General features: G+C 38.9%; 1 protein-coding gene across 4 annotated transcripts in view; it reads right to left on the bottom strand.

Moving 5' to 3' along the window:
* BNC2 (basonuclin zinc finger protein 2) overlaps window positions 1–27,622 on the bottom strand; it is a 413,802-nt gene that overhangs the window by 285,062 nt on the left and 101,118 nt on the right. The gene's annotated exons all lie outside the window — the stretch shown is intronic.

Raw genomic sequence — 27,622 nt, 5'->3', positions numbered from 1 at the left:
GGTGTGCAGGCAGCACTGGAGACCCAACCATCAGCTTCAAACTCTCAGCTACTGCATGTCATTGGATAGCAGAGCTAAGAGTCAACTGCACTGTTCCACTGTCAGGCACTAAATGACACCCTGCACTAACCCCTCTCCAGACACACGGATAGAGAGATACGCACTTATGCACACTCCAAGCAGCACCATGATCAGGGACGGTCCACGGGGCAAGGAGAGACTGGGGCCCTTCCCAGGGAATTTTTCCCAACAATGCTTTCGGGTATAGCATGCAATATCTGACATCAGTCTTTGCTTTAACATTTGTAAACGGCTAGGCTTAAAAACATTTTTTTCCCTAATACACTGGAAGAAAGAAAAATATTCAGCTATAAGAGAATGTGAAGTTGGCTTAGGTGTTGTCTAAATGTTAGCTCCTAAAAGTCATATAGTATGTGCTGGGCTATTTATAACCACATATAAACTTCTAGAGAAAATAATATACATAGAGACGTGACCTTACACTCTAAAAGGTAAATAAATAAACCTAGCAGTTTTTTGAACATAGAAGATGCACAATAAACATCTGCAAAATAAATACACACTATTTACTACCCAGTTCCCTCAGGGCGTTAATTACTCAATTGGATGTTGAACAATAAGAAACTGAATGGGAAAGGAAAAAAGTACCTTTTCTTAAAGCTCAAAAGTAGGAAAAAAAATCCTTTGTTAAAGTTCCTGGATGAAGCCTCTACAATATCCTTTCAAATCATGAAAAAGAAAAAGATGAAGAAAAAAAGCCTGTCCCATTTCAGGTAAAAAGTAATGAATATAAAAACTCCATTTTTCATTCAAGATCTCCATGGAAAATTCTATAATGTTTTCTGGCCTGATGAAATATAACCTCGATAGCGTGTCAATTTTTAATTAAACCAGGTTTAAAACAAAACATCTATTTATTAGATCATATTTATCTACCTTATTTATGGAAAAGCAGAACTGAACAAAACGCACTGTACATAAGCAGTAACTCCAAAATGGAAAGCTAAATTCATGTCATCTCATAAAAGTAGTCAGCAGGAAAAAGCCATCCTTCCTAAACTTAAAATGTAAGGCACATTAATCTTCAACCACCTACAAATACCGAGGACAAATGTACCACTCTCCTTGCTCTTTCTTAACTCAAGAATAACAATAAACCTTACTCTCTGAAACAACAAAAGAAACAGAAAAGAGCTTCAATGGCAGCTCGGTGTCATTAGTGGACAATGAGAAAAGATGAGAAAACGTGCACTGTGTTGACACAAATGTGCCTTCCCCTCTAGAACCGACATCTCCTGAAAGCTTTTCTGTTAAACTTCCCTCCGGTTCACCACCATTAAGCACAAAACAAGTCTCAAAAGCAGCAAATTCAATATCTGAAGAGAAACAAACAAGAACCCGAAGAATTGTTGCCTTAAAATATATTAAGTCCACCTGTGGTCAATAAAAATATTCTTGAGGGGGGGGGAAGGCAGGAAAAAGACCCTGTGAGTCAATTGTCAACAGTGACTGTACCTTTACAGCTAGCTATTACCCACTTAAACTCCCTCTAAAATTTGCTAGCCTCTTGATTTCTGAAGTGGCACTCAGTGCCTCAGTCAAGCTGCATGCTCAGCGCCTGACCTTCCCACTAATGGCTGTTATTTGTGGGAGGCTTAAGGACACTGTCAATAGCAAGCTTCCTCCTCGCTCCTTGCAGGCTCTGTTGTATCGCTTTGCCTGCGTGTTCTCTCTAGCGTGCCTCTGGCTCTCCTGCTTTCACCCTCTCAGCTCCCCCTCCTTCCTTCTTCTCTCCTTCACTCCCTCTTCCTCCAGCCCCCACCCTTCCTTTCTCTCAGTCCTGTGGTCCTCTCCTTTCCCAGGTATCCCCTCCTCACCAACCACACACACACACACACACACACACACACACACACACACACACACACACACACACCCCCCACAAAAATCAACTGGCATGCAGCAGCAAGCACCTGCAGTAATAGACTCTTTTATTAAAACTGTTATTCTGCAAGACTTGAAATTCCCCGTGGACTGGGCCATGTCAAAGCCGATATAATTAACTAGAGGCTCAGCAACGGATCAATTACCAGACAAGCAAGTGATAGTGAAATCAATGAAAGATCATCAGCCACATTATCAGTGTTGCAACTCATTAGGGCAAAACTGAGAAATGTGCTCAAAGCGAGCCCAAGCAAGGTGGCATTACAAAACAAAGGGCTAATTTGGAGACCCTGCTGTGAACAATCTGTAACAGAATTAGCCTTTTTTCCCCCTAAACTGCACAGCTCCCTAACTAAATGTGACAGACTGATAGAAGCAGTTTATTAAGACACCAACCCCAAGTTTATTTAGTTCATAAACTCTCTCCTAGAAAATCAATACAGTCTGTACAGGATTATTAGGCTGACTAGCTAATACATCCAAATCTAGTCTGCCTGGCCAGCAGTCGTCTGACAAAATGCTACCCAGAGTAGGCAAACTGAGCTCTTTCAGAGAGCAAAGCTTGGGTTGCTCTAGATGAAACAGGTCTACAGTGTAACGTGTATCTGGCACATTACTGCCAAGGCACAAGCCTCAAAAGCACCAAGTTATCTTTCTATGGTTTAAAAAAATTTTTTTCTTACCTACAACTCTACCATGCAATTCTGCACCTGCTAAATGGATTTGATCAAACAAAATTTTAACTTGTTTGTAAGAATAGTCTACAAAGAAGACAAGCTTTATTACAATGAGACAACAATTAACCCAGAGTTAGCAAGAAATGAATGAACGAGTCAACTAAAACAAAAACCTCAAGCATATACACATGCTGTGCTTTGCAGATTTTAAGTTTCAAACATTCATTTTTAAACCCAGTTTTCAAAATACAAATTTGACTCCTCTAGAACTTGCCACTCACTTCCACATATAAACACAGCATGCAGAGTCCTCGGTCTTAGGATAATCTTCTGTCTAGCAAGCAGGACACCTGTATCATTTTAAGGACACAGGTACAAAAAATACATACCCACAAGGTACAAAGATGACTTTTGAGTTTGTCCACTGGCTATATAGTCTGCAGATTGTAGAATAACTGTCTGGAATCATTTGTATTAAAATTACTTAAAACTAGGGGAGTAGAAGCAGGCATCACTTACACAGTAATTGTCTTTCTGCTCTCCTGATTCCATGTATTTCCACTTAAAGATCACAAATCCTAAAGGCTATGTGTTGGCTTTCCCACCCTTACTGATAGTGAGAGATGGACCATGGGAAGAAGAAGTACACCAGCTAGGTCTAAATGGCACCCAAGTTATTAAAGATATTATGGGAATGTGAATACCTCCACCTCACCACAACATGTAGCAGAAATACACTTACACAAAAGTAAGAAACTCAAATGAAGTTTACAGTGTTAAAACAGATTGGAGAATGGAAGGAAAAAACAAAAAGACAACAGCTTTTGGAAGTGATTTCTGATGTTTATGATGTTTTCACATTTAAAACGTTCCAAGAGAAGGATTACACTATTAACATGACTTCAGTGTACTGGCTCTAAGATACTAAATTCTAAATTTCAAAAAAAAAAATCTTTATTTTCGTAGGACTTTAATAAAATCCAATTTATAGATTGCTGTAAATAAACATTTTCCCCCTAACTTTTGAGCTGGTACTCTACTAAGCATTTCAAAGCTCATGTTTTTGAGTAATCTGTAAAAAAAGTTAGATATATATAGATATAGATATTCTACAAAGAATAGTCTATTGGTATCTATAGTCTATTGGTATCTATACTATAGATACCAATGTCTCAGATCATAATCAAAAGTTGTCCTTACAGAGAAATTTTATTCTTAAAAACCTTTTTGCATATAACTACATACTGTGCATGTACCCTCAATGAGATCCAATTAGTTGCAAAGAATTTGCATTTCAGTGAGTGTGGGATAACAAGACTACAGGGAGGCACAATGCAATTCCACCAGCAGGGTAAGAAAGTGTGTTCTTTTTTGTTAGCTCTGTAAGCAATAATTCCCACAACTGACTGTTGTAAATGTTACTGATCTTTTCAATATTTGGGTATTGAGGTGGGTTAGGTTTTTCCCTCCATTAAAAAAAAAAAAAAATCACATGTTGGTGCAGATATTAGCCACAATGAACACCTTGAAGAAACAAATGAGCGAAGGATTTTATTTTGCGTGTTTGTATGTGGGTTGTTTTTTTTGGGGGGGGGGGGATTGCATACTTTTTCTTTTCTTTTTGATACTTATTATAATTCCTTTAAAGGCACATTGCTTTCTTAAAATAAGTTCCATAAGTGGAGGTAAGGAAGCCTCATTGAGATAGTTTTATATAAATATATATGGTTTTGTGATAGAGGCATACATTTAGTACACTGAGAAATTAGTCAAGGATTTTCCTTTTTTCTAGCTATGTTTCCAACAATGTAAATCCTAAGCAAATATCACATAAATATACAATTTATATACACAGTTTAACAAGCATCTCTAGGACTTCTGCTGGTTCACGGAACAATACCTGTAATTCCCTGGGTCAGTTCAGCAGCTGTTAACAGATTCTGTAATCTGTAATGACAGTAAACTGGCCTTTGCTCTTCTTTTATTCACTATTCATTTTCAAGGCTTGGTTAAGTACAGAGCTGGGTTAAAGATCAGTGGTTTTTCATGTGACACAAGCTGGTATTCATCTAATGGCTTGTCAAGACAAAACTGTCCCTGTTCTTGCCAAAATAATAAAAATGACGCTCCACATCGCATGACAATCAGCACTTCCTTGTGGCAAAACAACTCAAGCTTTTGTACTTCACATATTTTATAGAGAAAAATATTCAATAATTGGCTATCCAATCCTATCTGTGGAATTAGGCTGCCATTCTCAACGGAGGTTTTTTAAATGTTATGACCTCTCAACATGTAAACTAGTTTCTAATCAAATCACACTTTACAGTATAAAAAGAATGCTGAAGCTTCAAATTCGTATGGCACTAAGGTATATAACTTAATATATGCAAATTATGCAGAAGCAGCAGGCTGGGCCCAGTCACAGAGGTGGGGGGAACCAATTGAGGAAAAGTCATTTTTCTTGAGAACAAAGTATGGGACTTGCTTTGCAACATCTGTTGGGCTGTGTGAAATGTTAACAGATGTCTTAAGTGTAAAAAGGAAAAAGAATTAATAAAGGAAACCTCCTCTGAACAGATAATCCACCCAAATTTCCATATTCCAGAGAAAAAAAGTTGACAGCAACCTTTTTCCCCTTTGAGACCTGCCATTCCTACTTTTTATTGTGTAAAGTTTCATTTTCTATGTGAGGCTAAGGGGGAAAATTCTTTGACTCACTATAAAGAATAGAGAAAACGTAAAACAATAATTTCCACTGAGGTTTCCCCTTTGTGAATAATTATATCATAATCTAAGCTGCCTGTTTTCCCTTGAGTCATATAGGTCATTTGATGCAAAGACAGTGAAAATTCACCCCTCCCCCCCAAAAGAAACATACAAAAAGATGAACTATTACTCTACTCTGCCTGCATGTTTTGGGGGAAAGGAAGGAAGAGAGATTAAAAAGCAGCTTTTAAGATAGAGTCCAGATATGAACACATCTCTACCCTTGAAGGAGATTCACCTATCACACCTACATCTCCCACTCTCCACTGGCTCCTAATTTCCTTCCATTACCAGCCTTGTAAGAGTTGAAGTACCCCTCTTTCAACCGCCAATTGTTCTACAGAAGCAAAGTCTGATGATCTTGAAGAAAATTTTTGGATTCTACTAGTTGGATCCCTGCATTTAAATTTTAAGGAAACCGGAAAACTTTTCTTAGTTAACAATTCTCATTCGTGTCTCAATTTACCAGATGATCTAGGCACACCTGAATGCAGCCGCCTTTAATCCAGATTAAAAAGATGATGCATGCCGCCAACTACTGAATCTAACCCTGTGCCCGCTTGTGTATGAATGGACTGAACTATGCACCTGTATTCTTCTATAAATCTTCCTCTTTGGAGACATCAATCCTATTGCTTATTCTCTAAAATTCTGGGACATAAATTTGGGCTGACAGCTCATGGATTAACCAATTCAAAATGCAGTTAAGGATCTTTATAGATTCAAATGAAGGAGGAAAAGAATGGCGTTGTCCCCTTGGATTGCCAGTCTCAATCACTGGCCCCTCTCTCTCCTCTACGAGAGTCTGTGTTAAAGTTGTACATGTTACAATTTACAACTGTTTACAACTACACCTTCTCCAGACAGCTCTGGCAGCCTGCGCTGGGCATGTCAACATATAGAAACCTCAGCCAGAATAGCTTGAGGATTTCAGGGGACAAGAAACGCAGGCATACCTTTGGTTTTTGGTTAGTTTGTTTTTTGCCAAAGCATCATGGGTACTAAATGCTCTAGTGTTTACTCACAGGAATACCACATGAGAGCACATAACCAAAAAATAACAACAATAATAACTGCTGTACCAAAAAAATTGATCAGCTACACTGAGGGAGAAGCTTGTGCACTGAAAACATCATAATGTGATCTCAGACTATGGGGAAAACAGGCCTCCTAAAATTAAGCTTGAATAGGACAGAGATTTAAATCACTTTCATCAGTGGCAGGAGCATCCCCCATAAGCAAATACTACCTGAACACTTCATCCTTCTGTGGCAAAAGGGAGAAACCGCTCTGGTTGACACTTGTCTCTGTACCAACTGGCACAATCAATGAGATACAGCATCTGCTGACAGCCTAATCAGGGCCTCAATTTCAGAGAAAGACATCAAGGATGTGTTTTCAGGGATATATCCAAATGCCATAATCCCTTGATATGCTATAAAAAAAAATTTTAAATAAAGAGAACTTGGGTAGGGTGTGGTAGATGAGGTAGTTTATAAAATGTTAGGGAAATGATGAATCCTTAGAATCAGGACATTTGCAGATGCAAAAGCATCTGAGGTTGGCATGAATCTCGAGCCTCCAAAAAAAAAAAATGAAATATTTTACCTACCCTGTTTTGGCTTAAAGACAGAAAAGTGACTTTATTCATCTTTTCTCAGCTATGAACAGTGACAATGGCTTCTTTCTACCATAATGTAAAGTTCATGTTTTATGAGAAAGTCTAGAGGAAAACAACCAGTAACGTGTTTCCTTAAATGAGCATCAAAAAACAGGCTGGGGAGCGTACAGCAGGCAATTAGTTTTGTATGACCATAAAGAGCTACAAGGACTGTAAAGATAGTGCTAATTTCTCTATTTACTTCCTTCTAAAGTCTGCAGACCCAAGAAACTTGCAGCCCCAGTGAACTTATCATAATAATAGTTCAAATTACTGTCTGGAAGGAAGATTGAGATTCGTAGGCACCCAGTTAATCCAACACTGCTTTTAGATCTGTCACAGAGAAAAGCAGCTCTGCTGATGGTACCCTCTTAAATGAAATTCACAAACTTAAAAAATAAGTTTAAAAAGTGAAATACTAGTATATGTGAAGTTTCATAATCTTCGGAAAACCACAGAGGCTATTTCATATATATATATATATATATATATATATATATATATATAGCTATATATAGCTATATATAGCTATATATACTTATTTAAATGAAAAAAATGTTGAAAGCAAATTTGAATAAACCTGAAGATTGTTTTCAAAATTAAGGAACTCAGAAGATGCCAAAAACTCATTACCAGCATATTAAAAATAGGAAGAATTAATGAGTAACTTAGTTCTGAATAGTGATGACCTTCGGTGGTGAGTAGTGACTACAAGAGGAACAAGGAAAGCTGCTGAGGTCCAGGTGATGTCCTGTATCTCCATCTCACTGGTGGTTCTGGGTATGATCGCTTTGTAAATATTCACCAAGCCGTATACCCTTACGATTTGTACACTTTTCTGTATTCATGTTATACTTCGGTTCTAAAAGTTTACTACTGCTACTGTGAATGGTACTGCTAGTAAAAACAGTGAAAACAATAAATTAGAACTATGTAAAAGAAAGAAAAAAGGGAGGGAAAAGAAAAACTAAGGGGGGAGTGGGAGAGAAAAGAGAAGGGGCAGAAGAAGGCAGATACTTTATCAGAGTCAAAAATCATTCATGTTAACTGCCACTAAATGTACTGCTTGCAATGATTTCTTTAAAGGTAATAAGTGTGAGGAATCAAGCAAATACCTGAGTTTCACAAAATGGGGATGAGTGTGAAAGACAGTACAAGGGAGGAAGACAATATTTAGGTGAGAGACGCCTTCCCTAGGTGGTGCCAGGACGGGAGTGCATCCAAGAGGCTGAAACGTACCTCAACTTGAGCAGCATCAACCCCACAACAGGGGATCCTGAAAGGTGCCTGCCCGCCCTGCTCATTAAGCCTATCCTCTGACTTGGGACTATGGCTATTTGGAGTGGGTGCTAGGCATGCCTGTTGAGAGATTGGGGAGGAAATTACACCTACTCTGCAAGACACTATTATTTGGAGACACTGAGTACATTAAAACAGATCAAAAAAACCCAAAAACAATTGCAAATCCACTCCTCTGACCACCTAAACACTTTTTAAGAGTTAATAGTCTCTAAGGCTGACAGCAGTCCACCATTAAATAAGTCCTGGAGAGAATGGAAGTAACAAAGTGGGAAGAAGTGAATAATTTGCTGATTGTTAAGGTATACACTTTTGCCCTGACTAGCTCAGTTTCTAGCTCCCTTTTCTTCCATGTGTTATAAAGACATATTTTAAACTAAGCACTTTTAGCCACTGTTAGGGAATGCTGATCAAAGCCCTACTTGCCAACTACAAGAAGGTGTGGGGAACACGAAAGTTAAAACATAGTCCCTGCTCATGAGAAGTTTACAATCTAGTACAGATAAGCCAGATACAATCTAGTACAGATAAGCCAGATCTATAATCTAGTACAGATAAGCCATGTACAAAAACAACCTTAATAAAACAACGTGATAAGTAGAGGTAGCAGCCAAACTGTATAGGACATAAGAAAAGGAGATTCCTTCCAGCTGGTATGGGAAGAGAAAGTTTCTAAGCAGAAGCAGCATTTGCACTGGAACTTAAGAACTGATGATTTTCCTAAAGAACTGGTCCATTGGACTTCCCTGGTGGTCCAGTGGTTGAGATTCTGCACTTGCAACGCAGGGGATATGGGTTTGATCCCTGGTCGGGGAACTAAGATCCCACATGCCACATGGCACAGCCAAAAAATTAAAAAAAAAAAAAAAAAGTAGAGAAGTGAGAGCTGTCAAAAATTGAATCAGAGTACCGAGGCCAATGGAAAGGAGACACCCTAAAGAAGTGGTCCAGTTGGACTAGAACGTTAAGGTGAAATCTGTGTAGAGCGATGATGAATGAAAGGGGTAGACTGGTCAGTGGGAACTATTATAATGGGAAGGGTCCTGTATGTCACTAGGAAGAGTTGCTATTTATCCTGTTATCCATCAACAGTCAAGACTGCTGAAAGCTTCTCAACAGCAGCATGGTATGATCATTACTGTACTTGAAGAGGATTTATCTGGCAACAGCATGACGGACGGACTGAAGTGTGAAAAGACAGAAGCAAAGATACCAATTAGGATAGCTGTTATAACAATCTGGGGAAAAAGACTACAGGTAATAGGGCTGGGAAAAAAAGAGCAAGATACAACATGGAGATAAAATCCAGGGGACAAGAATGACTGATGTGTGTAACAAATGAGAAGAGCCGAAGATGACACTACAGCTCTGATATTCTGAGCACAGGAAACTGGTAGCGCTCTCAACAGACATGGGAACGAACGAGTTGGTGGGCATATACAGTAAGCTCAGTTTGAGAAAACAGTAGGTCATGCTGGTGACTAGACAACTAGAAACATTCAGAAAATAGGTTGACACTGTAGTTATTGGATCTGAGAATCATCAATAGAGAAGTGACACGATAGGTAAAAGAAAGTGGCCAAAGTTAGCATCTTGGGGGATACCCAGTTACTGTGGGAGAAGACAGAAGGAGCAGCATGAACAGGGGCACTGTGATTGTCCAGTGTTCTCAGTGGCAAGAGAAGTCAGAGTTTAGAGAGTTTTAAATGCTCTAAGAAACAATGCTACATTTAGAGTGTAGTAAAACCAAGTACAGTAATAAGTAGTAGTAAATATAATAAGAGCAAAACAAAATGCATGGGAACGATAAATACCAAAATCAGAATCCTGCTTGAGGATGGGAGGGCAGGTATTGGATAGAGGAAATGGCAGTGGCTACAATGTAATTGGGATGTTAACCCAGGGCTTCAGATGTATTTGTACCTTATTAGTTCTTAAGCTTCAATAAATGGGTGTTCACTATCCCATTCCTTATATATATTTGTGGTTGCGATATTTTATAATTATATTTTGTGTCGTAAGAGAGATGTCTTAGTGGGCAGATAGGTATAGAAGTTAGAGGATCTAGACTGGAAATAAGTGAAGAAGTAAGCAAAGTACAAAGACAAGGAGGCAGAAAAGAGCAAACATTCTATGGAGAAATTCTGCAAAGAAAGCAAGTAAAGTAAGAGAAAGGTGGTCTGAGAGTTTGCAGGGCCTGGGAGAAGTGTGTTAGTGTGTCGATTGCTTGTTTCTCACAACAGGGAAGAAAAAGTATCACAGACAAAGGGGACAAAGCCAGGGGAGAAAAGGATACTGAAGATCTAAGCCAGAGGGAAAATGATTTAAAAAAAAGGGTTCTAGGAGAGAATGTGATCAAGAGCACAAATGAAAAGGGTACCCTTGAAGGGAGAAGAAAAATTTTTTTCTCAGAAACCAGGGTAAGAAGAGAAAAAAAATCTGTGGCTAAAATATATATCTCTCAAAAGTGCTCATGTAGAAAGCCAATTTACTATCCATCTCCCCCACTAAGCTTTTCACTTGTTGAAAGTAAGAGAGTTTTATCTATCTTTGGTAATCCAGGGCCTAACAGAGTGCTTAACACATAGTAAATGCTCAATAAATGATAGCTACACAAAGGACATGACCATCTCAGGAAAGATGAGGGCACTTGCTAAGAGAGACAGGACAGGAAGAAATCAAGGACCAACAGAGAGTAGAAAGGGTTTGGACCAATTGGAGAGGGTAACGTGAAACTCTGAATCAACGAGAAATGAATAAAAGAAACGGCAGACTGCAGAAAGGACTCAGCCTTGGTTCCTTTAAAACTCTGAAAAGTTACAAGCAAGTGGACTGGGTTCAAGAAAGTGTAGCTCCCATTTCCCAATCTGGGAAGTAGAATACTTAGAAGCAGCAAGGAGCTCTTAATGCAAAACTGAAAAATGCCTTGTTTGAAACGTACACCCTGACATGCAATAATACACTGTATTTCTTTACCTCATAGCATTCTTACAGGATTTAGTTCTTATCAAGAAAGTGAAACACTGAGAATTGACTTTTGGATGAAGTTATTTAATTTTTATTTAGATGTCCCCCAAATCTAAGTGTTTACTAGGTAGGATTTTTTAAATATCTATGAACTTCTTCCTGGCTAATGAAATTCCCCAAAGCAAACAAAAATCAAAAAACGTTATGCTTTCTCTGGATATATGCCCAGGAGTGGGATTGCTGGATCGTATATATGGTAGCTCTATTTTAAGTTTTTTAAGGAAACTCCATACTGTTCTCCATAGTGGCTGTACCAGCTTACATGCCCACCAACAAGAGATACATGCACCTCAATGTTCACTGCAGCACTATTTACGATAGCCAGGACGTGGAAGCAACCTAAGTGTCCAACAACAGAGGAATGGATAAAGAAGATGTGGTACATGTATACAATGGAATATTGACCATAAAAAAGAACAAAATAATGCCATCTGCAGCAACATGGACAGACCTAGAGATTGTTATACTGAGTGAAGTCAGACAAAGACAAATATCATATGATATCGCTTATAAAAGTGGAATCTAAAAAAAAAGGTACAAATGAACTTATCTACAAAATAGAAACAGAGTTACAGATGTAGAAAATAAACTTATGGTTACCAGGCGGTAAAGTGGGGGAGGGATAAATTGGTAGATTGGGATTGACACATACACACTACTATATATAAAATAGGGGCTTCCCTGGTGGCGCGGCGGTTGAGAGTCTGCCTGCCGGTGCGGGGGACACGGGTTCGAGCCCTGGTCTGGAAGGATCCCACATGCCGCGGAGCGACTGGGCCCGTGAGCCACAACTACTGAGCCTGCGCGTCTGGAGCCTGTGCTCCGCAGCAGGAGGGGCCGCGATGGTGAGAGGCCCGCACACCGCTATGAGGAGTGGCCCCCGCTCGCCGCAACTGGAGAAAGCCCTCGCGTAGAAACGAAGACCCAACACAGCTAAATAAATAAATAAATTTATAAAATAGATAACTAATGAGAACCTGCTGTACAGCACAGGGAACTCTACTCAATACTCTGTAATGACCTATATGGGAATAGAAACTAAACAAGAGTGGATATATGTATATGTATAACTGAATCACTTTGCTGTACAGCAGAAACTAACACAACATTGTAAATCAACTATAATTTAAAAAAATGTTTTTTAAGTTATGCTGTGTCACATCTGTGACTTGAATGAAGGACTGGGAGATGTGGAACAATGTCACTTCATCAGCAAACATGAGAGGAAGCTGAGGAAAGCTTAGACCCGCTCCTTCCTGCAATCCAGGTCTCCAGAACTGCAACTGGGGGACCAAGTCACCCCAGCTCTCTGCACAATCAGTGGTGGTTGCGTTAGCACTCTTGGGGCACTCTCAGTCCAAATTCCCCACAGAGAACTGGGCAGTGCTGAGTTCCAACACCTGGCCAACATCAGCAACCAACAAACAGTCACCTCAGGGACCTGGACAAAGACGTTCATCCGCTGTGCTCGCAGCCACTCCAGATCGCCTTCCTAACAGAGTCCTTTCTGTGAGGACCACTGTCTAAGTGACCTGTCACAGAGCTTTATAAAGCAGCATTACTGCTGTGGGCCAAAATGAGATTGATCTTTGAGCTTCGTGGTCTTCTGTTGTCAACGGTGCATTATAAAACCAATACTAAATACTTTATAAACAGGTCTCCCTACAGTGTATTAGAAGAATAGTGCATATTTCATGACCCATAGTTAGGTAGCCACATATCCATCAGACTAATAAATTATTTATTAGGTGCTCAGAAGTGCAATAAGAGTCAATAAACTAACTTCTGAATACTTACAAGCTACTATTTCACTGGAAATTGCACCTGAACGAGAAGACTAGCGCACTCACTGAATGGGGGATGGAAACATCCCGGCTCTCTCAAGTGTCCCGTTAGAAGGAAGCACAGGCCTCATGCGTGAGAAGGGGAACTGAAAATTTCGGGGACCTGAAAAGCGTCTTAGTTATTGAACTTACAAAGAGCACCAACCAATCCTATACTTGTTTCCTTTCTTTTCCATATAGTCTTCACTGGTCCTACCAACCTTGGAGACAGCTCAGAGAAATAAAAATTAGTGGAAACATTTCAAACACACCCTGAGTCAGAACAGATGACAACCACCACCACTCATGCTTTGCATTTGACATCTCCAAAGAAACTATCCAATGGCTTGAGTGCCCAAGCTCTCTGCTATATGTACAGCATAGAATTTGGCACTTATCAACCTCAGGTTTAGAGTAGCATTTTTTTTTTTTTTTTTCTGTTTTCAGTTAAAGGTCCCAATATCAGAGACACCCGATGATACAGTCCCTGGTACCCAGTCCAACATCATCAGGCATCTCTTTCTGGGTTCCACCCCTCTGGAAAAGGACCTTCTGTTCAAGAATGTATTCCAGCCCTTCAAGAAGGAATTTCTTCAGCTGGGAGTTATTTCCCAAACTATCAGAGGCGTGGACCTTTGTGTAGCATTGTGGGTGCCATGGTTTCACATGTTGGCCACATTAATACTGGAGAGCAAGCATCTGTAACCCACAGTTGAGTGTGCTCCAGCCCCAAAGCACCCGCAAGGCTGATGCCAATGCAAACCACTCTTCCCATCCCACTTCTGAACCACACTGGTTTTCTCCAGGAGCCAGGGGCTAAGATACAGTTCTGAAAATGAAGATTTTGGGTTCTTTCCATTCACATGATGGGTACAGAGTGTTAAGAAGAATACAGCCAGGGGGGACTGGCTCTTTTTTTCTCTCCATACCAAGCGAACAAACCATAAAGAGGTTTACAGTGTCTAATGGTGTTCCAAAATATCCCAAGGGAAAAACCTAAATGGATAAATATATAGATGTTTGCACACAGTTTTACGTCTTTCTTCCTAGAGTCTTACAGTTTTACCCCCATAGGCTGGAGGTTTTAAGGTTGAAAAATATTTTATGTGGGTAGGAAAAAGAAGTGGAAATAAAGGAGAAACATGTGAGAGACCTTCGCTTTCTCATCACTTTCTCAAAGAGACCTTCCCGAGTCCTAGAAATAATGAAAGAGTTGATGTAAAACTGTAAGACAAGACGAGTTTCTTATATTACTTTTGCTACTACAACCACTACAGCTAAGATGATTATTCATATTAATGAGTTTGGTATGTAGACTAACTATAAAAGATGCAGTCTCTGACCTCAAGTACTTATCTCTGTCTTTTGGGATTTACTCCTCCTGCTAGATTTACTTTTATTCTTCGTACCCTTTCCCAGAGGAAGTGATCATCACTCAGGACTTGTAGCATTTCCATGGGTGGGGTTTAAATATGGCAAAGACAAGGGAGAAAACTTTTGCCCTTGGACAGAGACAATGTTAGCCTCAGAGCTCAGGATGTCTAGAGTTTGTGACAAAAAGAAATAGAAACTCCCTGTGAAATTTTTACACTGGTCTCACTGAGCTTTATCAGAAAAATCTTATAAAGTGTGAAAGCAGATAGTATTCCAGGGAGCACGCAAGCACGCGTTCACACAAACTGTATCACTATCACCACAAGCACACGTTCACACAAACTGTATCACTATCACCGCAAGCACGCGTTCACACAAACTGTATCACTGCACACAAATGAGCTAACATCAGATAAGTCTCGATCCACCCTTTATACTCAGCTATTTGTGTTTTGTGTGTGTGCTTATAGCACTTGTCAGAGATATCCATGGAGTCAGTTTTGCCCAAGTGTTTCTGCAGTCAGATTACATGGGTTTGAATACCCATGGAACCTTTTACTAGTCACGTGACCTCGGCCAAAATTCCTCATCTATAAAAAGGAAATAATACTAGCTCACCCAATTGCTGTGAAGATTAAACATTTTGATTAGTGCAAGACGTTTAGCTGAGTGCCTAGCACATAGGCGCTCAATAAATATTAGGTGCTGCATATATATGTGTGTGAAAAGAGATTGCAAACCAGAAGCCCTCAGGCCAAGTTTGTTTTGCTTGGCTCCCTTCATGAGTATGTATGAGTGTGCAAGTGTGTTTAATTCGTAGGCAACATGTTAAAAAAAAAATCAAGAAATTTTAAATGAAACTATGGATTTCCAGCTGTTGGGGTCAGGGTGGAGTATCAGGGAACTAAAGATACAGCAGCAGAAATCTGTGTTTCTTCATAACAACGATCCCCTGAGGTGGAGCTGTGCTCTCAGATGGGCACAGTCTCCATGACTCCCCTTCATATTATAAGCCACTTGTTTCCCTCAATTCCATCATTTGCCTGACCTCTATAGCCATTTGAGTTTGCGACCCCTGCCTATAAGCGACTCCTCCTTAACCTGGCATACATATATGAAGAATTCACACATAAATGAATATCATATTTAAAGTGTCAAGTACCAAAAACGTTTTCTATCATGTCTAACTCTGACAAAAGTAACACTGAAATGCATTATGTTCCCTTTTGCATTTTCCTAAACCGTACATTGTTTTATATTTATTTATATATGTGTGCGTATATATATATATAAAACATAAAATATATAAATAAATATATATATATATATATATATAAGCAGTGAGTAAATACATTACCTGTCACTATATCAGGGCTTTTGCCACAGTTATAGATATGGGCTTTGTGACAGCTATTCCAGTAACAGTGGTTCTCAAACATACATGTTTTTAACCGATAAAGACCTTTTGTAAAAAAGAAATTCATACTGAACATGCAGGATAAGAAGCATAAAGCCTGGGCCCCTTGGTCTCCATAACCTGAGACACCTACATGAAATTGTAAAACCCCACCAAAAGAAGTTTAGAAAACTGATCTACTCCCATTGCTTTACTATACAAACAGGAAAACTGAGACAAAGTAACAAAATAAGCTGGTGGCAGACTGGACCGTTTTTTGAGACCTGGGTCTCCCAAACTGCTTTTACATGGAGTTCAAAGCACGGGCCAAGAGGGTTGGGAATATAGTAGTGTACGAAGCCGCTCTGCTGACTTAATGAGAACCAACTATTAAACTTTTAGGAATTTTTTAAGCCAGTTGACTTCACATTGGTAATTCACATCAGTAAATGCTACAGATCAGAGCTCCCCTACCCCATGAACTAGTTGTTAAACATTTACAAACGTATTACTGGTTAAGATCCTGGCATTTGGCTGTTGGAGATTTTCACATGGTACGTGTATACTTCGTTCTAGAGATTTGAGGATTTTGGTGAAGAATATGAATAAAACCAAACCAAACGCTTAAGAGTTACAGAACAAAACAAATCTGGAGTGCCTAGTATGTCCAAGGCATTATGATAATAAGTTTTCTAAAAGATACAATTACAGTAAGATCTCAGTGTCCAGAGCTCTTAGGAAATTAATTGTTCTGGGTAGGCAAAGAGTCTGGGGGATGTTACTTTATATTTATTGAGCACCTGTTGTGTGCCAGGTACTGTGGAAAGCATAAAATATTTTTTCATTTGTTCTTCACAGGTCCTATGAGATAGGTCTTATTATTCTCATTTTACCAATAAGGAAATTGAAGCTAAGAAAGTTGACTCACTTGGCCAAGGTCTTATATTAAGTGTCAAAGTGGGGATTCAAGACCAAGTTGGTCTGGTTTCAAAAGATGTGCTCATCCCCATATCCTGCACTGCCTCTCCAATTTCTACCATTTTAGACAAGAATTCTTTGAAAAGGTGCCTCATATTCAACCTATGTTTTTAAACAGGACATATCTTTCTTGATAATCAAATTTTTTCATTTCGAACACCAAATTAATATGTAGTGATACCTTTAGGGTTTCTAAGGGCTAGAGGGGCCCTGTTTGTTCCTGGAGGGAAAAAAGAATCTCTGGGAATGCTCTGTTTTTAAATTTTAAGATCTATCATTTTATCCTTTCATAGTTAGTTGTAATTACTTCTTGTAACTCTAATATCTGCCACCTTCCCACTTCTAGAATTTGCTGTTTTATTTTATTATAAGCCTTTCCAAAGGAATATTAAGCAACTGTTAAGATGAAAACAAAAAAAGGCTGGAAGCAGCAGTCCCCGCTACTCTACCCTTTCATGTTCCCAGGTTTCGGTGACTCGTGGTCAACCGTGGTCCGAAAACATTAAATGGGCAATTTCAGAAATAAACAATTCATAAGCTTTAAATTGCACACCATTCTGACCAGCATGATAAAATCTCTCATCCTCCTGTTCGGTTCTGCTCAGGATGTGAACCATCCCTTTGTCTGGCGCATTCTGCCCGTTACTCGCTTAGTAGCCACCTCAGTCATCATATCAACTGTCGCGGGATCACAGTGCTTGTGTTTAAGTCGTCCTTCTTTTATTCACTAGCGGCCCCAAAGCACTAGAGCAATGATGCTGGCAATTCAGATACCTCAAAGAGAAGCTTTAAAGAGCTTCCTTTAGGTAAAAAGGTGAGAGTTCTTGACTTAATAAGGAAAGGGGAAAATATCGTATGCTGAGGTTGCTAAGATCTATGGTAAGAACTCATCTTCTATCTGTGAAATTGTGAAGAAGGAAAAAGAAATTTGTGCTAGTTTTGCAGTGCTACAACACTGCAAACTACAGTTAAGGCCTTGGTGCGTAAGTGCTTAGTTAAGACGGAAAAGGCATTAAACTTGTACATATATTTTGAGAGAGTAAAAGAGAAAGAGAGAGAGAGACCTCATTCACATAACTTTTATAATAGTATATTGTTGTAATTGTTATATTATTGGTTATTGTTGTCAATCTCTTACTGTGCCTAATTTATCAATTAAACTTTATCATAGGTATGTGTGTATAGGAAAAAAACAAGGTATATATATGGTTTGATACTCTCCAGGGTTTCAGGCATCCACTGGGGTCTTGGAATATGTGCCCCACAAATAAGGGGGGGACTACTGTATTGATAAGGAATATCTCCAAATATACCATAGTAAGAGGCAAGATATAGAACAGTAAATAGAGTGCACTACCATTTACGGCAAAGAAGAAAAAAACTGGGGAGGGGGTAATAAATGCTTCTATATTTGGACTAAGCTATTTCTGGAAATACCTTTAAGAATCTGGTCAACAGAAATTACTTCAGAGGAGGGATGGGAAATCTGTTTTGTTTTCTCTGTATAGGCTTCTGGACTCTTTTCTCATTTCTTATAATATTTATGTAATAGCAATTAGCAAAAACACACTTTAGAGTTTTCAGGTTCTAAGCAAACTGTGAGGGGGAACAACTATCTTAGAAGTTCGATACTTAAGCTTAGATACTTTGTTGCATCTCCTCAGGATGCTCCAAAGTTCTGTTTTTCCTGGTTCTTAACTGTGTTCACATTTGTAAGGTGTTTGGCACACTAAGGACCAGGCCTTCTACTTTTACCTGACTTAACAGTGTCATTGGAGAGATCAGACATAAACACACCAGTTAAAGAGAAGGTATAAATCACTGCTCTCTCTTGCTAAAATAGGAAGTGCCACAGTCAGTGCTTGTGTTATTAGTTACAGTACTTCCAGGAGCCAAAGAAATTTGGTCAAAAGAAGGATATGGCCTGAGTTTCTTGGGCTAAGGAGACTATCAAAAGACAAGGAGAGCATTCCAAATGGTGGAGGGGCATGAACAAAACTAAGTGTAAGAAAGCATCATTCCTTAGGTAGATCAAGGATGTTTGTAAGATAAGAAATTAGAGAACATGCAGGCAAATGAGGAGGCCTTGAAATTTAGACTTTAAGTTTCCGAACTGAAAAGTTAAGGAATGGAAGTTGTGTTTCATCTAGGGACAGCGTACCAGAAAACAGAGATGTGAGGCAGAGTATTCAATTAGGGGATTTATGTCATGTTCAAACATCTCCCTAGAATGTAAGCTCCAAGAGCAAGGAAGCTTGTCGGGTTTGCATCTGTCTATGTCACAAGCATCTCGACACTTGACGCTATACCAGACACTAATAGAAAATGGACAGCCCATCACAGGGCAAGAGGACCTACACTAGGTAATAGTGAGAAACAAAGAAACAATTTCAAGTTGTTTTGTTTTTTAAAGGATCTACAAGAACTGCTGCTTAAGTGAATTTTAGCTTTCAGGGAAAAGAAGGAGCCAAAGATATTTTAAAGATTTCCAGTTAGGAAAAATGGTGGAGGAGGAACCTCCTAAAACTAACACTTGATTGTATGCATTAGATAAAATTTGATATTTTACACCGATATGGTATCAATACAAGTACTGAAGAGTTAAATATTTCTACTTAAAAAAAAATAGTCTGTGACATTAGTAAATGTCTAAACACTGAAAATATGCTTATCCTCCATTCTCTACCATGTATTCCTGGCTGGAATCTCATACGACATTATATGGCTTTATCACTCACCTGGAAGACTGGTCATATCCTCTGCCTTCCAGCACGTACTGTGTTTGCCTTACACGATGGAAATGTTATATATGGGCTATACATTTAACAAGGCAATCATCTATCCCTGTCCGACAGGAATGGGCATCCCTCCAGAATGCTTGGCATACCCAATCAGCAAATACAAATAAGCTCTAGAATCTGCCAGATTTCTGCAACTGAATATCCTCCTTCCTTAGAACTTGCTTAGAACTCAGTCTCTCTGAATTGGACCATAATGGTCTCTCTAAAGCTGCTGCCTACCACATTTCACATTTTTGTTATGAACACTTAAGCCTCCCGTCCATCAAGGCTTGAAAGCCAATTCATGTCTGCTCCACCTCTTTATTCTTACCATGCTTGGCACGCTGCCTTGCATTCGGGCCTGTTTTAAGAAACTTGGTTGAAGGTATGAACACATGATGAATGCATGAAGGATTACAGTAACTTTCAGGAGTTTCTCTGCTAGGGAGAGTAGTTCAGGTCATGTATCCATTGACTATTCCCTTAGCAGCTACGGCAGGCATTGCTAATTGTGCAAGAACTTTTTTTTTTTTCCTCCTGATGCACCTCAGGCTCTCAGAGCATTCACCACCAGTCAGTCAAAATTCACCCACAAGATGAAACAGATTTGTCATCCCTGAACTCTGTCTTCTTTTTTAAGTTCAAATTTTGTATCATTTTAAAAGTTTTTCAGGTAAGCCCAAAAGAAAAACCTGAAAACATTGATAAAGTCAAAACTAAATCCAGAACGAGGAACTTATATATATTTTTTCCTTCTGCATTTAAACTTGGTAAAGATACCTAGCATATTGTGAGCACTAGATGAAAAAAATGTAAAATAAAGAGCTCAATATTTCTCCATGATCTTTTCATTGAACAAGTGCTAAGTGCCTTCAAGGAAAATGTGGCACCACATCTAAAAGATCAGCAATGAAATCTCTCAAGAAAAGTTCATCTCTGTTCCCTTTCAAAAAAACTTCTCTATCTCCCAGTTTCCCTTGCACTGTAGATGTCTTTTTCTCAAAATAAAGATAAATAAATATCAAATACCATGGAGTCATTTGTCCATACAGCACACAACTGAATCATATAAAAAATTGTAACAATTTTTCTAGAAATATTAATTCACTCAAGATGAACTCCAGAGCTCAGTACTATGTATATATTTTTATTAAGTATATTTTTTTAAATATTTTCATTCTAATGAGGTTAAAAGATCCACTTTAATGTACTGTGACTTGAATTCCTACCTGATGACAAAATTAACTACTGTGTGGTATTGCTAAGAACGTTTTTAAAAACTATATCTTTTAAGAAATAAGAGATCAGATGACAAACTGTTCACTGTCACATATTGTGGCAAAAAAAAATTAAAAGGGGAGGAATTACGTTTCAGATGACAAGTTATTTGGGCTCTTTCTTTTTGTTACATTCTGCTTAACTAGTACCTGAACATCATAAACATGTGCAAACTACTGCAAAAAATTAGAGGCTGTAATATTTTCAAATGCTTGCTTTCCATCTTAGATACTGCCAAGTCTACTGCTTTAAATACAATTAAATATCACCTAAAACTTCAGCTTCAAGGCACATTAAGACGATGTCTTCACAAATATTAAAACAACTGATCAGTGAAGTCAATGTGTTTGGGGCAGCAGCAGTAAGTCAAAGGAGATGGTCCATGCTGCTGCAGACAAAATTACCAGCTGACTGGAGCTGGGAATTCATAGTTTCATCTTAGAACTAAAATTCTCATGCAGTCTTAGAGAACAAGTCATTTTTACAAATTACTTGGCAATCATGCATTTCAAAGACAGCCTCTCAAATTGCCAGATTAAAAAAAAAATTACGAATTATAAAGGATCTGTACACTTTCCTTCTTTTCTAAATTCTATTCTTCTCTAAACAAATAGATACCACCAAGTAGACAAACAAAATCTCAACAATACTTTTTTAAAAAGAAAGAAAAAGAAAGTATAATAACTTGTACCATAACAAAGAAATTGCGGGAGGAGTGTGAGCTGGCAGTTCTGCCAAAGCTAAATGTATTCCACATGGTTAGTGGCCGGTGAATCCTGAGAAGTGGGGGGGGGAGAAAATCTGACACGTAAGGCCTCAAAATGAACATAATCTACTAGATCCACTCTGCTATGATTCCGGATACACATTTTAATAGTGATTAAAACACATGGGACTGCACAGAGCCTCGTGTCAGGATGTTTCCGTGTCCTTTAACATGTGAACATACCAGGTCAAACATAACGTGACATTAATGGTCTGGAAGCAAAGTGGATGACCTGAAACTGGGTATTTTAACAGATCTCAGAGATTCCTCTTTCAATGGTTGTGGGACAGACACGGCAGAGCTTGAATACTTACAAAGGTTGTTAAGGTAAAGCTTACACCCAAATGTGTCAGTATAAAACTACCCACTTCAAAAAAATCTTGGAGTATGTTTTATTAAATCCTGAAATGCATGTCCTGGTAAATTTCTGTATAAATCTGATTTACAAATTCCACTGAAAATGTGCCACAGCTGGCAGAATAAATGACTACAATAAATCATTATTAGATAACTATAAATCTTCGTAATGACATAATGCCTAACTAAAAAAAAGTACGCAGAAGTGAACATTCGGCGAAAGAAAAGCACTCTTCGCACAGGAAAAGAAATTACAAAACTTACCATGCCAACACTACAGTATGATTCAGTGACTAAACAGGGAAATAAAATTCACATTAATAGTTCTTAAATCTGCAGTGGAGTTGTGTTCACTCTCACATCAAAACGAGTAGTACGGCAAGGGGTAATGGACTCGGGTTTCTGACGCAAACGTTCGCGCTGGCAAAGGGTAATACACGTACAGCTGCATCCAATATTTTGCTAGACAATAAAAACATATCCCAGATATCAATCAGCAAGCCCAGTCCTCCCCTGCCCTGAAGCTTCATAAGTATTCCTTTAAAAATAACCTATTTTCCCACCACCACCCTCTCCTCCATAGGGAACTCCACCCTCCTTCAAAATAAACTTTAAAAAACATATATACAGTTATATTCCTGGTGATGTGGAGCAGACGGATTGTTCCAGCAATCCCTTACTTTAGATATCACTTGACATGAATTACTCCAAACGTCCCTGCCTTACTCAGCTCTCCCAGGCCTCCGTTTGTCAAAGCGCAGACACCTGGTACTTGTGTCACAACCAAGGAGACAGCACTGCTCGGGCCAAGATGAGCTCCAGCAGAGTGACAGGCCCTATAGAAGTGCCACTCACAGCCTGTGATTGCTTCCTCTGCCTCTGGGGAACCGACACTTTCACAACTGAGAGAAACCCACTAAAACGGTTCGTCTACCAAGTATTTCATGCTGCCAGTTGGTAGAATCTTTGTCCAAGTCACCACTACCCACCCTTGTTTGCGTTTATACTTCAGTTCACTACTCTTCATAAAATGAAAAGATGTCCCTGAATGCCACTTCTACCTGTCTTTCTGTCTGCCAAACCCCAGGTGGCAAAAGTGTCTCTGAGTAAGAAACCTCTGCCTTTCCCAACAAGTGTAAGATTTACCAATATATGATACAGGAAAGTTGCCCCCATCTCAACCAACTTGCAATCTGAGCTGTGCAATAAAATAAAGGGTAAAGATGGTCTCTATTTTAGCCTAGATCAAAATATTTTTGCAAATGTGAATGGGAGGGTCTTTTCCCCCCCTGAATTTCATTTTCCAATTTGCCTTCAGTTATAAGCACAAAAAACATTCATTTTTCAATGTGTAGCAACTGTTTCGCTAAGATCCTTATTAAGTTCATCTACTCGAGAAGCACTTGGGGACTGTGGGCCCCACTGTCATGGATTTCTTCCCAGCAAGATAGCTCTTCCTTCACCTCCACTTCCATCCACACAGCCATTCTCTGCATCTCGCCCACACTCAAAGGAGAGCAAAGCATCTGTGCTACCGCCTCAAAACCTGGCACATTCCAGACCAAATAAATAACCCAGTAAAAGGATACCTAACTCTACTAATGGGAATAAACATCTAAAAGTTACATGTGGAAACAACTGAAAATATTTCCAAATAAGCAAAAGTTCAGAGAGAGAGAGACCAAGACAGCATGAGAAGACACACTGACTCAAAAGGAGAGGGTAGAGAACATGCATGGGTGCAGGAGTCAAGGGAAGGTCTGGGAGATGGAGGAGACACAGGGGTGACTGTACAATGTACAAAAAGCAATTGTCTACCATACAAGAGTGTGTGACCTAAATTTTCAGCTACATCACCAAGGAAAAGGAATCAAAAAATGAAAATGTTGACCATGGCTATGACTATGTCTTCAGTACTAATTATTTAGGGTCACCTACTGATGTCAACTCCATGATTATACAACCAAAGGCATGACTTCCCCCTTCCTTCCCCACCCCACCTCCCATCTCCGTAGGCAAGGCAATCTACTCCCAGGCTTGAGATACCAACTGACCGCTGATGGTCACCAAACCCCCATCCTCAGCCTGCATCACTCTTCTATACCACAAATACATTCAACGGTCTACATGTCATCACCAGGGGAATGTAGAAGAGGGACTTCAAACTTGGCATCTAAGTGTGGATCTAAGACTCCTCAAATATGCTCCTCCTCCAGAACTGCCCACCTCAGTAAATGGCACCATTGGCCACTAAGTGCTTGGAAAATAATTTTCTCCACTCTCCATCCCTCTACAGACTACCATAATTTTTTGAGGTATAATTAACATACAACATTATAAAACATGAAGCCCTTTTCCTTTCTCCTTTACTGAACCTCCCCTTGCCTTCAGAGATAGCTTCTTTCCCTGGACTAGAGTAGATTATCATCCACTCCTACAGCACCCCGTACTTCTGCTCAGCACGTGAAATTATTTAATTTCTGTCTTCCCTATGGGTCAATAAGCACTATGATAGCGGAGTTCTTTACACCTACAGCCCCAGTGCCTAATGCAAACAGATTCAATAAATATTTCTGATTGAATGTCCCAACTTACTAGCTAGGGAAAGTAGAGAAGCAGCTTAAACGAGATTTAAAAGTGTGTAGGTTTACCTGTTGTACTGTTTATCTTTACTGTGATTTTAAATCTCTTGCTATAAGGTATAATATCTCGAAGCCTGTCATTTTGCAACTAATTAAATAGGAAACCATTATCTGAAAGATTAAGACTCCCCATCATCATTGCTTTTTGGCTACTACTAGTACCCAGCTTATCGAGACAGATGAACTCATTTATACCCTGAGGTCTGAGTCCAATAAGTCTTGAGCAATTCCTTGACAATTGCCAAACATAACAGACATATAAATGTGAGATGCATTTGTCAAAAGCTTGGAGGCACTTCTTCAGACCTGACACAAGCAGCTACGTTCCTAATTTTCCTCAAGCCCCTTTTTCCAAACTCCACTGCTAACAACAGCCAATGCAAAGCTTGACTGTAACTTTACTCATGTTTTTCAGCCTTTACTGAATGCCTAGTACGACAGTGACACTGGAAAAAAAATCAGTCGCAAGGCCAAACTGAACTCGTTCTGTTATTTAACAGCAAATGAACTGTACCAATCCACATATAAGGAAGTCTTATAAAATACTAAGTATTTTACATGTCACCAAATCCCTTTTTTTCCTTCACAGCTTCAGATTTCAGTAATAATTTTACTCAACAAATTACGAACACAAAGCAAGGATTCATTTTCTACAGCGGCCATAATAAATTACCACTACCTCAGTGACTTAAAACATAAATTACCTTACAGTTCTGTTGGTCAGAAGTCCAACAGAGGTCTCACTGGGCTAAAATCAAGGTGCTAGCAGAGTTGAATTCCTTTCAGGAGATTCTAGAGGAAGATCTGTGTCCTTGCCTTTTCCAGCTTCTAGAGGCTGCCTACATTCCTTGGCTCAGGGTCCCCTTGCTCCATCTTCAAAGCCAGCCATGTTGGATCTCTCTGACCTTTCTTCCAGTTATGTCTCTCTCTCTGACCACAGCTGGGAAAGGTTCTTTAATGAGTCATGTGATTAAATTGGGTCCACCTGGATAATCGATGATGTTCTCCCCATCTCAAGGTCTTTAACATTAATCACACCTGCAAAATCCCTTTTACTATGTAAAGTAACATATTCCTAAGTTCTTAAGAGTTAGACATGGTTGGGGGAGGCCCTTATTCTGCTGTTACTTTTCACAAAAAGCATGCACATTTTTCAGGTTAATATTTCTCACCTGAGAGTTAATAGCATATATATAGCCAAGGCACAATGTATCAATCAATCTTATTTTCATAACCAAAATCTTTGAAGAATCTACTGGTTTTACTTACACCCACAGATGTAAGAATTAAATAAACCTTTGTTTTAAAAAAATTACTATTTAACTTATCTTTCATTTGAATGGGAAAAGGAAAAGTACTCCAGGGTCAACATGTATGTTTTTGCAATAAACATAGATTCCAGAGGGAATGTGTTCTGATTTTTCCAGTGATAAATTCCAGAAAACTAATTCATCTTAAAGTGGGTTATAACACTTAACTTCATGATAATCGTTTTCAGTTCACACCAAAAAGCAACGTACAGAAATGGATTACAGGTTACCACTGCCAACAGCTGGCTATAATCTCATACTTCAGTAACAAGGAAAATGTGATTTTCATGCAAAAATCTTAGTAATTGGAATTGAGACTTACTTAGTTAATTGCTTTTAACATTTTCTACTTTGTTATGAAAATGTTTTTTTCAGAGAGGATCAAGGACCACACCTGAAGCTGTTTTATTCAGGGGCAGTATGTTTTCTGTACAGATATTAGAAAGGACTTTAATGGAAAAGTATATATAGTTACTTTTAAGACTTCAGGGACAGAAAAACCACCAAACAGATTTTTTTCCAATTTTTATCTCTGAAATCTTATCATTTTGATAGAATGTAAGGTTTCAAACTGAAAAGGACTGACCATTTTCAATATGAATCAGTGTTAGTGTCCCTCACAATACACAGTGAGAAATAAAAAAAGGAATACTAAACACAGGTTAAAAACAAATCTTCAAGAGAACCATCATTCTTAACCATGCCATTTATACATAATTCAGTTTTATTATTACATATTTTAAATCTGTGAGAGCATGCCACAATCACATTTAAAGCTAGAAGTATGTAAATATCATAGAGCAGCTCAATTTGTGGAGACAGAAACTCTTATGAGCTAAGTATTTTCTGATTTTTATTTGCAATGAGAATGTATTACTTCCATAACGAAAAATAAGTCTGTGATAGCTGCCTGCTGAAAGCCCATCCACTCCCACACCCGTGGGGGAAAACAAGACACAAGTGTCCTAACAGAACCCATCTAGGCATGCCACTAAGTGCCCATCTTCATATGAAAACTAAGGTGTCAAAGACAAATTCAACATAACAGCTCAAGATGAGTAATTACCAAAGTATTGGGTTGGCCAAAAAGTGCCTTCGGTTTTTAAGTAAAAACAAAAGACACATTTTTCATTTTCACCAAGAACTTTATTGAACAACATATTCACCCTTTTGTTCCATTTTACCTTCTGCCATTCTCCAGGTAACTTCATAATTCCATCTTCCAAAAACTTTTTATCTTTTTGAGCAAAGAACTGTTCCAGGTGCCTTTTACAGTCTTCCAGGGAATTGAAATTTTCTTGCATTAAGAGAATTTTGTAAATACTGAAATAAATGGAAATCTGAAGGTCCAATGTCTGGCAAATACGGTGGATGAATCAGAACTTCTCAGCCAAGCTGTAACAGTTTTTGCCTGGTCAGCAAAGAAACATGCAGTCTTGTGTTATCCTGTTGGAAGATTATGCATTTTCTGTTGACTAATTCTGGTTGCTTTTCATCCAGTGCTGCTTTCAGCTGGGAGCA

Source organism: Balaenoptera ricei, chromosome 6, assembly GCF_028023285.1.
Source record: "Balaenoptera ricei isolate mBalRic1 chromosome 6, mBalRic1.hap2, whole genome shotgun sequence".
Classification (NCBI taxonomy): domain Eukaryota; kingdom Metazoa; phylum Chordata; class Mammalia; order Artiodactyla; family Balaenopteridae; genus Balaenoptera; species Balaenoptera ricei.
Note: the sequence above shows the minus strand (reverse complement) of the source record. Positions and strands in the feature narration are given on the sequence as shown.